Source organism: Acomys minous, assembly GCF_964271855.1.
Source record: "Acomys minous genome assembly, chromosome: 7".
NCBI classification, from domain to species: domain Eukaryota; kingdom Metazoa; phylum Chordata; class Mammalia; order Rodentia; family Muridae; genus Acomys; species Acomys minous.
This window is the reverse complement of record NC_140488.1, coordinates 118797460-118812393: the sequence shown is the minus strand read 5'-3', so window position 1 is coordinate 118812393 and position 14934 is coordinate 118797460.

The window sequence follows — 14934 nt, the reverse complement described above, 5'->3', positions numbered from 1 at the left end:
AGGAACCTCCAGACCTGCTAACACCAGAGACAATGAGATGGCTAGAGGCCAATGCAAAAAGATAAGCAACAAAACTCAGAGCAATATGACCCCACTGGAAACCAGTGGTCCTACTGCAGCAGGCCCTGGAGTTACTAGGACCCCTGAAGCCCAGGAAGAAGATTTTAAATCTGAGATGATGAAAATGATAGAAGCCTTGAAGGGGCAAAAATAAAACTCTCAATGTAAATCAAGAAAATACATTCAAACAGATGGATGAATTGAATAAATCCTATAAAGAATTACAGGAAGATACAATCAAATGAGAGGAAGAAATGAAATAAGTGAATAAAACTATTCAAGACCTAAAAAATTAATTAGGAGCAACAAAGAAAACAATGTGAGGCAACACTGGAGTTGGAAAATCTAGGGAAGAGAAGGGAAAGTGTAGACACAAGCAACATCAACAGAATACAAGAGATAGAAAATAGTTGCTCAAATGTAGATGATAAGGTTGAAGTTATCAATACCTAGTCAAGTAAAATGTGAAAACTACAAAGTTACTGACATAAAACATGGAAGAAATCTGGGACACTATAAAAAGGCCAAAAATAAGAATAATAGGAGTAGAAGAAGGAGAAGACTCCAAGCTCCATGGCTCAGAAAATATTTCCAATAAATTCATAGAAGAAACTTCCACAACCTAAAGAAATGATCATAAACATACAAGAAACCTACAGAATTCCAAATATATTGGACTAGAAAAGAAAGTCCTCTCACCACATAATAATCAAAACACTAAATGTACAGAACAAAAAGAAAATTAAAAGCTGCAATAGAAACAGCCAATCACATATAAAGGCAAACCTATCAGAATTACAAATGATGCTCAAAAAAGACTACGAAAGCCAGAAGGGTCTGGGCAGCTGTCATGCCGACACTAAGAGACCACAGATGCCAACCCAAACTACTATATCTTGCAAATTTTCAATCTTCGTAGATAGTGAAAACAAGATATTCCATGACAAAAACCAAGTTTTAGCACTACTTAGCTATAAATCTAGAGCTACAGAATATACTAGAAGGAAAACAACAAGCCAAGGAGGCAAACTACATCAGGGAAATACAGGAAATAAATAACCACATGTACACAAACCAAAAGAAAGGAAACACACACACACACACACACACACACACACACACACACACACACACACACCCTATGCCACCACACAACAAAAACCCAAACAGGAACTAACAACAAATGGTCATTAGTATCTCTCAGCATTAGTGGCCTAAACAGGCTAACATAGGTTAATAGAATGGATAAGAAAATTGGACCCATCATTCTGCTACATACAAGAAACACACCTTAACAATAACGATAGTGAATCAGAGTAAAGGTCTGTAAAGGTATTCCAAGTAAACAGACCAAAGAAGCAAACTCTAGTAGCCATTCTAGTATCTAATACAATAGAGTTTCAACCAAAACTAATTAAAATAGATGGGGAGGGATACTTCATACTCATCAAAGCAAAACTACACCATCATGACATCTTACTCCTAGTCATCTATGCCCAAATGCAGGACACCAGCATTCCTTAAAGAAACGTTTCTAAAGCTTAAATCACACATCATACCCCACACATTAATTGTGAGAAATTTCAACACCCCACTCTCATGTATAGACAGATCATTGAGACAAAAACTAAATGGAGAAATAATAAAACTAGTAGATATCATGAATCAAATTTACCTAACAGAAATCTACAGAACATTTCACTCAAACACAAAATAGTTCTCCTTCTCAGCACCTCATGAAGCATTCTCCAAAATTGACTATATAATTGGTCACAAAGCAAACCTCACCAGATACAAGAAAATAGAAATAATTCTTTGTATCTTATCAGACCACCATGGATTAAAGCTGGAACTCAACAACAGCAGACACAATAGAAAGCATACAAACTCATGGAAACTAAACTACTCCCTAATTAATGACTTTTGGGTCAGAGACAAAATAAAAACAGAAATTAATGACTTCATAGAATTCAATGAACATGAAGGCACAATACACCCAAACTTATGGGACACAAGAAAAGCAGTGCTGAGAGGAAAATTCATAGCACTAAGTGCCTTCATAAAGAAATTGGAGAAATATAATATTAGCAGCTTTACAGAACACCTGAATGCTCTAGAACAAAAAGAAGCAGAAATACCAAAGAGGGGTAGATGGCTGGCAACCATCAAACTCAGTGCTAAAAAAAATCAGTAAATTATAAACAAAGAGAACAATTCAAAGAATCAACGAAACCGAGAGCTGGTTCTCTGACAAAATCAACAAGATACAAAAACTCCTAGCCAAACTAACTAAAAGGCAGAGGGAGAATATCAAAATCAACAAAATCAGAAGTGAAAAGGGAGACATAACAACAGACACTGCAGAAATCCAAAGACTAATTAGGCCTTCCTTCAAAAGCCTATATGCCACAAAATTTGAAAATATAAATGAAATGGACAGTTTTCTTAATAGATACCAACTACCAAAACTGAGTCAAGACAGGAAAACAAATTAAATAGTCCTATATTACCTAAGGAAATAGAAGCTGTCATCCAAAATCAACCAACCAAAAAAGCCAGGGCCAGATGGATTCAGTGCAGAATTCTACCAGACCTTCAAAGAAGAACTAATACCAATTCTTTCCAGACTATTCCACAAAGTAGAAACAAAATGAATATTATCAAGTTCACTGTATGAGGCCACAGTTACCTTGATACTTAAACCTCACAAACACCAGAAATGAAAGAGAATCTCAGACCAATTTCCTTTATGAACATTGATGCAATAATAGTTAGTAAAAGACTTGCAAACAAAATTTAAAAACATATCAAAAATATCATTCACCATGAACAATTAGGCTTCATCCCAGTCATGCAGGGGTGGTTCAATACAGGGAAATCCATCAATGTAATCCATCATCTAAACAAACTGAAGGAAAAGAACACATGACCATCTCCTTAGATGCTAAAAAAGCATTTGACAAAATCCAACACCCACTCATGTTAAAAGTCTTGGAGAGAGCAGGGATACAAGGCACATACCTAAACATAATAAAAGCAATATAGAGCAAGCATATAGCCAACATTAAAGAAAATGGAGAGAAATTTAAATCAATTCCCCTGAAATCAGGAACACAACATGGCTGCCCACTCTCTCTGTATCTCTTCAATATGATGCTTGAAGTCCTAGCTAGAGCAATAAGACAAGGAAAGGATATCAAAGGGATACAAATTGGAATGGAAGAAGTCAAATTATTACTATTCGCAGATGACATGACAGTATATATAAATGACCCTAAGAATTCTACCAAGGAACTCCTACAGCTGATAAACACTTTCAGTAAAATGACTGAATACAAAATCAATTTTAAAAAATTGGTAGCCCTCCTTTATACAAAAGAAAAACAAGCTGTGAAAGAAATCAGGGAAACAACACCCTTCACAGTAGCCACAGAAACATAAAGAATATTGGTGTAGCTTGAATCAAGCAAGTGAAAGACCTGTATTAAAAAAACCCTTCAAGTCTCTAAAGAAGGAAATTTAAGAAGATGTCAAAAGATGGAAAATTTCTTATGCTCATGGATTGGTAAAATTAACATGATAAAAATGGCCATCTTACCATAAGCAGTCTACAGATTCAATGCAAGTCCCATCAAAATGCCAACCCAATTCTTTACAGACCTTAAAAGAACAAATCTCAACTTCATTTGGAAAAACAAAATAAATTCAAATAGCTAAGGCAATATTGTACCAAAAAAAGGTCTTCTGGAGGTATACACATCCCTGATCTCAAGCCGTACTATAGAGCAACAGTTATCAAAATGGCATGGTACTGGCAAAGAAACAGACAAGTGGATCAATGGGATAAAATTGAAGACCCAGAAATAAATCCACACACCTATGGACGCTTGATTTTTGACGAAAAAGCCAAAACCATAAAATGGAAAAACAATAATTGAATTATTAACAAATTGTGCTGGTCTAACTGGATGTTTACTAGTAGAAAATGCAGATAGACCCTTACTTATCAACCTGCACAAAACTAAAGTCCAAATGAATTAAAGATCTAAACCTAAATCTACACATACTAAGTCTGTTAAAAGAAAAAGTGAGGAAGAACCTTGAGCTCATTGGCACAGGAGACAACTTCCTGAATGGAACTCTAATAGCTCAGGCTCTAAAATCAACAATTAATAAATGGGACCTCATGAAAATGAATAGTTTCTGTAAAGCAAAGGACACTGTCAACAGAACAAAATGACAACCTACAGGCTGGGAAAAGATCTTCACCAGCTCTACACCTGACTGAGGGCTAATATCTAAAATATATAATGAACTCAAGAAATTAAACACAACTAAAACATATAATTCAATTAAAAATGAGGTATAGAACATAATTTTCAAAAAAGGAACATCAAATGGCTGAGAAACACTTAAAGAAATGTTCAGCATCCCTAATCATCATGGAAATGCAAATCAAAATGAATCTGACAGTCAATCTTACACCTGTCAGAATGGCTAAGATCAAAAACTCAAGTGAAAGCACATGCTGGTGAGGATACAGGGAAAGGGGAACACTCCTCCATTGTTGGGGGGTATGAAAAGTTGTACAACCAGCTTGTAATCATTCTGGTTCTTTCTCAGAAAATTGAGAATAATTCTACCTCAAAACCCAGCCATACCACTCCTGGGCATAAATTCAAGAGATGCTCCACCACACAACAAAAGCACTTGCTCAACTATGTTCATAGAAGCCTTATTTATAATAGCCAGAATCTGAAAACATCATAGATGTACCTCAATAGAAGAGTGGATAATGAAACTGTGGTACATTTATACAATGGAATACTATTCAGCTTTTAAAAACAAGGAAATCTTGAAACTTGCAGGCAATTGGATGGAACCACAAAATAACATCCTTAGTGTGGTAACCCAGACCCAGAAAGACTTGCATTGTATATACTCACTCCTAAGCAGCTATTAGCCATATAATAAGGATAACCACATTACAATACAGAGACTGATGCACTAACCAAGGACCATGTATGATGTGGACCTAGACCCCATGCTCAGATGTAGTAGGTAGGCAGCACAGTCTCCTTGTGGGCCCCATAATATGGGTAGTAGTGACTAATTCTGGCATGGACTCTAGCCCGTTCATGTTGTTCACTTCCTCCTGGCAGGGAGGCCTTGTCAGCCCACAGAGGAAGAAGATAGAGGTAATCCAGATGAGACATGATAGGCTGAGGTCAGTTGTTAGGGGAGGAGGGCTCCCCTTTCTGAGGACTAGGGGAGAGAAGAGGAGGGAATGATGGAGGCAGGGTGGAATAGGGAGGTGATAAGGGTGGGGCTACAAATCGGGAGGTAAAGAATTCAAAGTGCAGAACAAGTAGATAACTTATATTGCTAATCCCACTACATGTGAATAGCTCTAAGACTAGTTGAGATATGAATGTCTTTGGATACACCAGGCTTCTTGTTGGCTACAGAATCCCTGTGACTTATTAATAGATGCCGTTCTTCCTATGGCATGAATGAAGATTTGCAGATGTCTTTCTTCTGCTCATACAAAGAGCAGAGAACATGCTTAATTGTTCTGTGCATCATGCACGCTTCGTACATTTATAATTTTAGGATTGCATACTGCTTGTGAGAATTTATATATTTAGAACAAAATAACCAAACACTGAATCTGGATCAGACCTGACAGGATTCATTCCTCTCAGCATGCTGGACAATGACATCCTGCATCCTTCACGTTCCAGCCCCAAGTGCTTCAGTTGCTGTTACTCATCAAAACAGGACAGCTCTCAGGAGAGCTTGGAAGAAAGCTTCTGATACAAATTGGTACAGCATTTCAGACTGTCCCACACAGGACTCCTGTTGAGCCTCGAATTTCTCAACATTTAGAAACTCGACCACAAATGCTATACCTGGCTTGTTTAACCATTTCCCCATTTTTATTTGGGCCCCTACATAGGTACTATCAGCCAGAAGAAACCTTAAGAGAACGACGGTCCATTTCCCCTAAGGGTAGGTTTTTGTTTGCTCTCTTGGCCTACAGATGCTTATTTTCATTGAGAGTTTATTATAAGTTATTATTGGTCTTACTCAGAAAATGAGGTGGGACTCAGGGATGTCTCTCTTTTCTTTTATCTTTCTTAGGTTTGGATATACGGGTTGAAAAGAAAGAAAGAGCAATATAGAAATATATAGGGATAATAGGACAAAAAGTAGATTATTGAATCTATTCCTCAACTTAAGGCCACAGACAGAATTCTGCCTAAAAATGGACAATTTTAAATGCAGGCAGAGTCAACAGCCAAACTCCACAAAGACAGGGTAAGCAAATCCTCAATAGTTCTTGCCTCACAAATATGTCTGTCAGTTGTATTGGGACAGAAGGTTGAAGATGATGCTCCAACGTGTGCTTTGTAGAAGGTGAACATATATTGCAGAGTCATGATTGGTTGAATTGCGCATGATTGAGAGCTGTACTGCACTGTGAGAGACTGTGAGATCATAATTATTGACTGTCAAGCCCAGTTAGAATCTTCAGAACCAATACCCTGGGCCCAGCATTCAGGGACTGCTGAGAGGCAGTGTTTTCTTTGGATAGTTTACTCTTTTATTGTATTTCCTATAAACTTTTATGTTAGCATAGGTTAATGGTGATTCTCACAATCAAGGTGTAATCCAAGCCTCAGATATTGGCCTGCTGCTAGAACTGGATCCCATGATAGGGTAGCCAATTGTAAAAGTTCAGTGAGAAGCTCTGTGTGTGTGTGTGTGTGTGTGTGTGTGCGTGTTAGTATCTTTTTGTGTCTGTGTAGGTATTCTGGAAGAACAATTTACATACCTATTTCTTCTACTTATTTTCACCTTTTCTATGTTGCGTAGTTGAACTAAAGAAGACAGGATGGAAAAAAACTTGTTTTGAATAGAAATAGGTGAAGAAGAGCAAAAAACAAGACTGGCATTGGTCTCCTTCTGCAGATATGAGATGTGAAGTATACAGACAATACCTAAGTGTCCATCAATCTACTGGAATGACATCGTGATGTATTCACTTGCACAGGTGCTTTACTGCAGACATAGAAGTTAGCTGTTCAGTAGGAGAAATAAAAACAAAGTGACAACTCAATGACAGATTTATGTACTTAGAAGAAAGTAAATAAGTATATACGGAGGGGTCATGATTGACTGGATTATGTGTGGTATAGAGTTGTATTAGACTTCAGAGACTGAGATCATAATTGTTGCTCAGCAAACCCAGTGAGAATCTTCAAAGGTTATATCATAGACACAAAATACAGGGTCTGCTGAGAGTCATGGTTTTGAATATTTTGCTATGCGTTCGTAAGAATGATCTACAACCCTTCAGGTCAGCATATGTTGGTGATGCTTGAAATCAAGCCAGAACTAAGCCTTGAAAGGTGGCCTGCAGGTGGCTCCAGAACACAAGATAGAGTAATTGTTGGCACAGGCTACAGTCTGTTAGTGAACTCTTCAGAATTTGTTCATGTATGTCTTTTCCCATGTGAATTTTAATGCTACTCTGAGAACATCTAATCCTCAGGTCTATTGACAACAGGGTAAGTTTTCCATTTGGTCCTGTTTTAGCAAGGTTTCAAGCTGTTGCTTAGATTAAGTCTTGGTTAATGAAGTTGATGTTTTTCTCTACTCTGGTGGCAGCCCAAATTTGTTAAATTGCTAGTGTCTATAATTGAGGATTGACTCAATCTAACTACCACCTGTGAAGATTGATTGCATTGTCTGTCACATAAATCTGACAGCAAGAGTATAGGTGAGGGTCATTCAGCAATTTTTCAGTCAGCATGTTGCTGCTGCAAACTCAGAGTATAAGGGACATGCATGTGTGCTCAGTGTCAATGGTTCAATTTCTGAGGACTCTGGATTTCTTTCCTGTTAAGACTGGACTCCATTAATCTTTTTCTATGTATGTCTCTGAGGTTTGTGGTGGATTCGAATCCCACTTTGTATGTGTCAGTTTATTTGAAATAAGAACATTATACAACATTCCACCTTAAGTCAAGCTGGGACACTGTTCTAGGGAAGTGATACTGATTTGCCACATGGAATCTTGTGGTAGCCAGGTAATTGATGTTTTTACTAGCAGAAGGAGGGCCCAGTGAGGAGACCTTTTTTTTAAAAAAAAAGAATCTTTGCATTTCAGATGAAAGTTTACATTATGCAGAATAGTCTTACACAGTACTTTTCATATGTTTTTGGTCACAGAATGAACTGAGAGGAAATATTTTAAGAGCCACAGGGTAAAGGCTCCTTTTGTCTTAGAAGTCCAAGGAAATGGTACTTTTCATGAATATTGGGGCCAGTGCATTTTCCCAAGGCACGAAAGATTATAGAAGTTGTGAACTAGTAGACATTGAAAACATAACCATTTGTTCTAACAATGATTATGTTTTATTTAACAGGGAATAAAATCAGTAGCTATTAGTCTGCTGAGAAACACTTAAAGAAATGCTCAACATTCTTAGTCATCAGAGAAATACAAATCAAAACAACTCTGAGATTCCATCTTATGCCTTTCAGAATGGCTAAGTTCAAAAAGTTAAGTGACAGCATATGCTGGCAAGGACATGGAGAAAGGGGGAACACTCCTTCATTGCTGGTGGAAGTGCAAACCTGTACAACCACTTTGGAAATCAACCCACTGCTTTCTCAGAAAACTGGGCACAGGACCACCTTAAGACTCAGTTATTTTACTCCTCAGAATATACCCAAATGATGCTCCACCACACAACAAGTAAATATGCTCAACTACATTCATAGCAGCCTTATTTATAATAGCTAGAACCTGGAAGCAACCTTGATGTCCCTCAGTTGAAGAATGAATAAAGAAACTGTGGTACATTTCAACTATGGGATACTACTCAGCTGTTAAAAACAAGGAAATCCTGAAATTTGCAGGCAAATGGATGGAACTAGAAATGATCATCCTGAGTGAGTTAACCCAGACCAAGAAAGATACACATGAAATATACACTCACTTATAAGTGGACACTAGCTAAACAGAGATGTCCCCTGAAAGTCTTCACTTAGTAGGAGTTTGGGATAGATGCTGGGACTTCCTATTGGGACTCTAGGTAAGAGAGGTAAGGAAGAATGGGGAAATAGAAGAATCCAGAGGGTACTAGAAACCTACAAGAAGACCATTAGGGCTAGTAGATCTGGACCCTGGTGAGTCAGCTCAAACTACTGTACCAACCAAGGACAATGCATACAGTAAACCTAGAACCCCTATTCAGATCTAGCCAATGGACTCCACATTCTCCACAGTTGTGTGGAGAACAGGGACTGTCTCAGACGTGAACTCTGGTGCCCCCTATTTGACCATTTCCCCCTTGGTGGAGAGACCTGGTGACACTCAGAGGAAGTGTAAGCAGGCTACCAGGAAGAGCCCTGATAGGCTGTGATCTTATAGTGGGGGACAAGGTGCCCTTCTGTCTCAGACCTAGGGGAGGGGAATAGGATGAAAGAGGGAGAGAGGGGGAATGGGAAGATACAAGTGAGGAGATAAGAATTGAGATGTAATCTGAACGAATTACTTAAATAATTTTTTTTTTAAAAAAGAAAGTGCCTGAAGCTTCAGGTGTGCATAGTTCCTTGGGCTGCACCCATTGGACTGGTGACAGCCTTTTGGAAGAGATCTGTGCTACATCATCGTCATGTAATTGCATAGGTTGAAAGGTCCATTCTGAAAGAATGGAGAGTGTCAGAGGACCTTTATCAAAGTGTAAAGGCCCAAGACTCCCTAATTCAGTGGAATAAGAGTCCACACATACCCCACATAGATGTGGCACAGTCCAGAGTCACTCCCTTGCCTGAGGATGATACCAAGACCCTTCCCACCGGATTGGAAAAGTCCTGTGAACTTTCTGTATCTGAAAAGATTTCTAGAGACATTAGGTTGGTTGAGTAAGGTAAAGGTCCCATTCATCTGATATTTCCAGCATGAGGGCCCCCAAGGAAATGAAGGCATGAACCATGGAGCTCTGGTGGAAATGTGATGATGGCTACTGGTTATGAGGGTGCCTCTTTCAGCCTTGGTTTTGAATAAGAGGTAAGTATGGGGCCCCTTTGATAGAAGGAAACTGTGACTTCAATTGATGGCATTGGTGTGACACTCTTTTTTTTTTTTTTTTTTTTGGGTTTCATTATATTTTTATTTTTTATGACAATTTAAAAAATTTAAATGTATTTAATCATATTTCCCCTCTCCCCAGCCTTTCCAGTATCTCTAGTCCTCCCTACCGACTTAAGTTTAAGTCATTTCTCAAAAAGCAAACACAAACCTATTATAAAAACAAATTCCCTAAATGAAGAAAACAAAATAAAACACCAGCCCCCAAAAGGCCTGTAACAAAAACAAACAAACCAAAAACCAAAATAAACCAAACCAACCAACCAAACAACCAACCAAACAACCAAACAACCAACCAAACAACCAAACAACAACAGCAACAACAACAGCAACAAAAACACAGAATACTGTGGAGTCTGTTCTGTGTTGGCCAACTACTGCTGAACATAAGACTTGTCCTGGAGTGGTTGGTATACCCAGTGTCACTCTGTTCGAGCAAACTGATTTTTTTTCCCCAAAGGGCATGTGACAGTCCAATTATTAACCTTTGCTCTAGAGGCTAGGTTTTCATTCATTCATTCATTCATTCATTCACTCATTCATTTGTTCATTCGTTCTTTTTTGTTCTTTCATTGACTTTTTAAAAATATAACAAAATAAAATATAGTACAATAAAACAAAAATTACCACATCACAGTTGGACAAGACAAACCAAGAGAATAAAAGGAGCTCAAGAGAAGGCGTGAGAATCAGCGAGTCATTCATTGTACCCTCACTATCCCACAAAAACACTAAATTTGAAGCTATAATATATACACGGAAGACCAGGTGCAGACCCAGACAGGCCCTGTACATGCTGCTTTGTTCTCTTTACATTTACACGATTTTTTTCTCTTGTTGATTTAGAGGACCTTGTTTTCTTGGTATTTCTCCATACCCTCTGGCTTTTACAGTCTTTCTGTCTCCTCTTCCACAGAGCTGCCTGATCTCTGAAAGGAGACATTCTATTTAGGGCTGAGTAAGCTAAGTCTCACTGTGGGGATTTATATTTGTTCCCACCTTCTGTAGGAGGAAACATCTCTGATGATGGCTGAATGAGGTACCGATCCATGAGAATAGTAGAACAATATCATTAGCAGTAATTTTAACATTACATTGTTTGAGACCAGTATTGCTTGGTTTTACCGTAGGTGCCTGGGCCATATAGTTTTAGGTCCTTAGTCATCCAACCATGTAGAGTATGGATTCCACTTTGTGGAACTGAATACTCTTAAAAAGTAAAAAAAAAAAAAATTGTATTCTTTAACCATGAAAAAAATAATACATGCTTGAAGATACAATTGTACTGTTGTAAGCACTACAAAATATATATGTTTATAAAAAATTTCGTGGTGCTCATAATTTTCCATGTTTTCATGTTTTAGTGTATATATTAAGAAGCATTTATATAATTTAATTTACTGATTTCATAATAAATATTTTCTAATACATTCTAAACTGTGAAGTAATTTTAAAATAAGATAAATTTTGCATAATGAAACAGAATAAAATCATACCAAATAATTTTTAAAATGGAAGAAATGAAATATACCCTTTGTATAAGCTTTGAATAAATTGAGGGGTCAAAAATTAAAAGACTGTGTTAGTAATTATTAGAGGGATTTACAAATGAAACTAAAAACATGAAACATTCGACTTCAATTAGGTTTTCATGTCATATTCATAGTTTTTTCAAGGGAGAAATAAAAACCTCAGTGACTTAAAATTTACTATTATTTTCATTATCATCACATAATTCAATGGACAGATTTCCTTTCACATTACCCATCCAAATGTATGAAAACTGTATGCATATAAACACACTGATTCTATCCTTAGACATTTACAATATTCATGATTCCCAAATCACTCCTGTTCAAGTTGAGTCCAACAATGCTGCTTCTCTGAAAGACAGCACCATCCCCCAGATGTAAACACTGCTTTAAGAGCCAGCCATATGCTGGCAGATGGCATCCCATCTGTGGCTCAGTTATTACAAATACATTTCTTGGCTAGGTTCAACAAATGTAAGATATTCTTATCCATTCCCCCCCCCCCAGGAATGTTTAGTTTTCTTTTTTTTTTTTTTTTTTTTTTTTTTTTTTTTAATACATTTTTATTAATTTATACATATTACATCTCAGTTGTTAGCCCATCCCATGTATCCTCCCATCCCTCCCTTCCTCCCACTTCCCCCCCCTACTCCCCTCCCCTATGTCTGTGTCTGAGGGGGATCTCCTCCCCCTGAATATGCTCATACGGTATCAAGTCTCTCCTTGGTGACCTATTATCTTTCCTCTGAGTGCCACCAGGCATCTCCATCCAAGGGACATGATCAAATATGGGGCACCAGAGTTTGTGTGAGAGTTAGATCTTCTTCTCCACTCAACAGTGGAGAATGTCCATCGGCTAGTCCGGGTAGGGGTTCAAGGTTTTTACTGCCTATTTTTTCCTTGGCTGTTGCCACAGTTTGCGGAGGACCCCAGGGCCCAGACTCGCCTGTAGTTTTCCAGGACCCACTGGATCCTTCCATTTCCTCTTTCTCCCAGGCTTCTCACACCTAAAGATTCAATAGGATGTCCTCCCCTCTTACCCATTATTCTGGTAGGTACAGTTTTTCATGGGGACGTACACCTTGGGCTAGTGTCTCGATATAAGTGAGTATATACCATTTAGCTCTTTTTGCTTCTGTGTGAACTCACTCATTATGACAATTTCTAGTTCAATCCATTTGTCCACAAATTTTGGAAATTCCTTGTTTTTAATAGCTGAGTAGTATTCCATAGTGTAAATGTACCACAGTTTCTTTATCCATTCTTCTGTTGAGGGACACGTAGGTTGTTTCCAAGTTCTGGCTATTATGAATAAGGCAGCTATGAACATGGTTGAGCATATGTCCCTGTTGTGTGGTAGTACATCCTCTGGGTATATTCCAAGGAGTGGAATAGCTGGGTCTTGAGGAAGCCCTATTCCCATTTTTCTGAGAAAGCACCAGATAGCTTTCCAAAGTGGTTGTACTAGTTTGCATTCCCACCAGCAATGCAGGAGTGTTCCTCTTTCTCCACACCCTCGCCAGCATGAGGTGTCAGTTGAGTTATTGATCTTAGCCATTCTGATGGGTGTAAGATGGAATCTCAGTGTCGTTTTGATTTGCATTTCTCTGATGACTAAGGAGGTCGAGCATTTCTTTAAGTGTTTCTCAGCCATTTGATATTCCTCTGTTGAGAATTCTCTGTTTAGCTCTGCGCCCCATTTCTCTATTGGGTTATTTGGTTTGGTGGTGTTTAATTTCTTAAGTTCTTTATATATTTTGGATATTAGACCTTTGTCAGATGAAGAGTCGGTGATGATCTTTTCCCAGTCTGTAGGCTGTCGCTTTGTTCTCTTGACAGTGTCACCAGCCTTACAGAAGCTTCTCAGCCTCATGAGGTCCCATTTATTAATTGTTGATGTTAAGGCCTGGGCTGTTGGTGTTCTGTTCAGGAAGTTGTCTCCTGTGCCTATGAGTTCCAGACTCTTCCCCACTTTTTCCTCTAACTGGGTTAATGTCTGTGGTTTTAAGTTGAGGTCTTTAATCCACTTGGACTTGAGTTTTGTGCATGGTGACAAATAGGGGTCTAATTGCATTTTTCTACATGTAGACATCCAGTTAGACCAGCACCATTTGTTGAAGATGCTGTCGTTTTTCCATTGAATGGATTTGGCTTCTTTGTCGAAAATCAGGTGAGCAAATGTGTGTGGATTCATCTCTGGGTCTTCAGTTCGATTCCATTGATCCACTAGCCTATTGCTGTGCCAGTACCATGCTGTTTTAATTACTGTTGCTCTATAGTACAGCTTGAGATCAGGTATGGAGATTCCTCCAGCGGATCTTTTATTGTAAAGGATTGTTTTTGCTATTCTGGGCTTTTTGTTTCTCCATATGAAGTTGAGAATTGTTCTTTCAATATCTACAAAATATTTAGTAGGTATTCTGATAGGGATTGCATTGAATCTGTAAATTGCTTTTGGTAAGATGGCCATTTTTACTATGTTGATTCTTCCAATCCACGAACATGGTAGATCCCGCCATCTTCTGATGTCATTTTCAATCTCTTTCTTCAGAGGTTTAAAGTTTTTTTCAAATAAATCCTTCACTTGCTTGGTTAGGGTTATTCCTAGATATTTTATATTGCTTGTGGCTATCGTGAAGGGAGTAATTTTTCTAATTTCTTCCTCTGCCTGTTTGTCATTTGTATATAGGAAAGCTACTGACTTTTTTGAGTTTATTTTGTATCCTGCCAATTTGCTGAAGGTGTTTATCAGCTGTAGGAGTTCTCTGGTGGAATTTTGGGGGTCACTTATATACACTATCATATCATCTGCAAATAGGGATAATTTTACTTCTTCCTTTCCCATTTGGATCCCCTTGATCTCCTTTTGATGTCTTATTGCTCTGGCTAGAACTTCAAGAACTATATTAAAGAGGTATGGGGAAAGTGGGCAGCCTTGTCTGGTCCCTGATTTTAGAGGGATTTCCTTGAGTATCTCTCCATTTAATTTAATGTTGGCTATTGGTTTGCTATATATAGCCTTTATTGTGTTTAGAAAAGTGCCTTGTATTCCCGATCTCTCCAGAACTTTAAACATAAATGGGTGTTGGATTTTGTCAAATGCTTTTTCTGCATCTAAAGAGATGATCATATGGTTTTTCTCTTTCAGTTTGTTTATATGGTGGATTACATTGATGG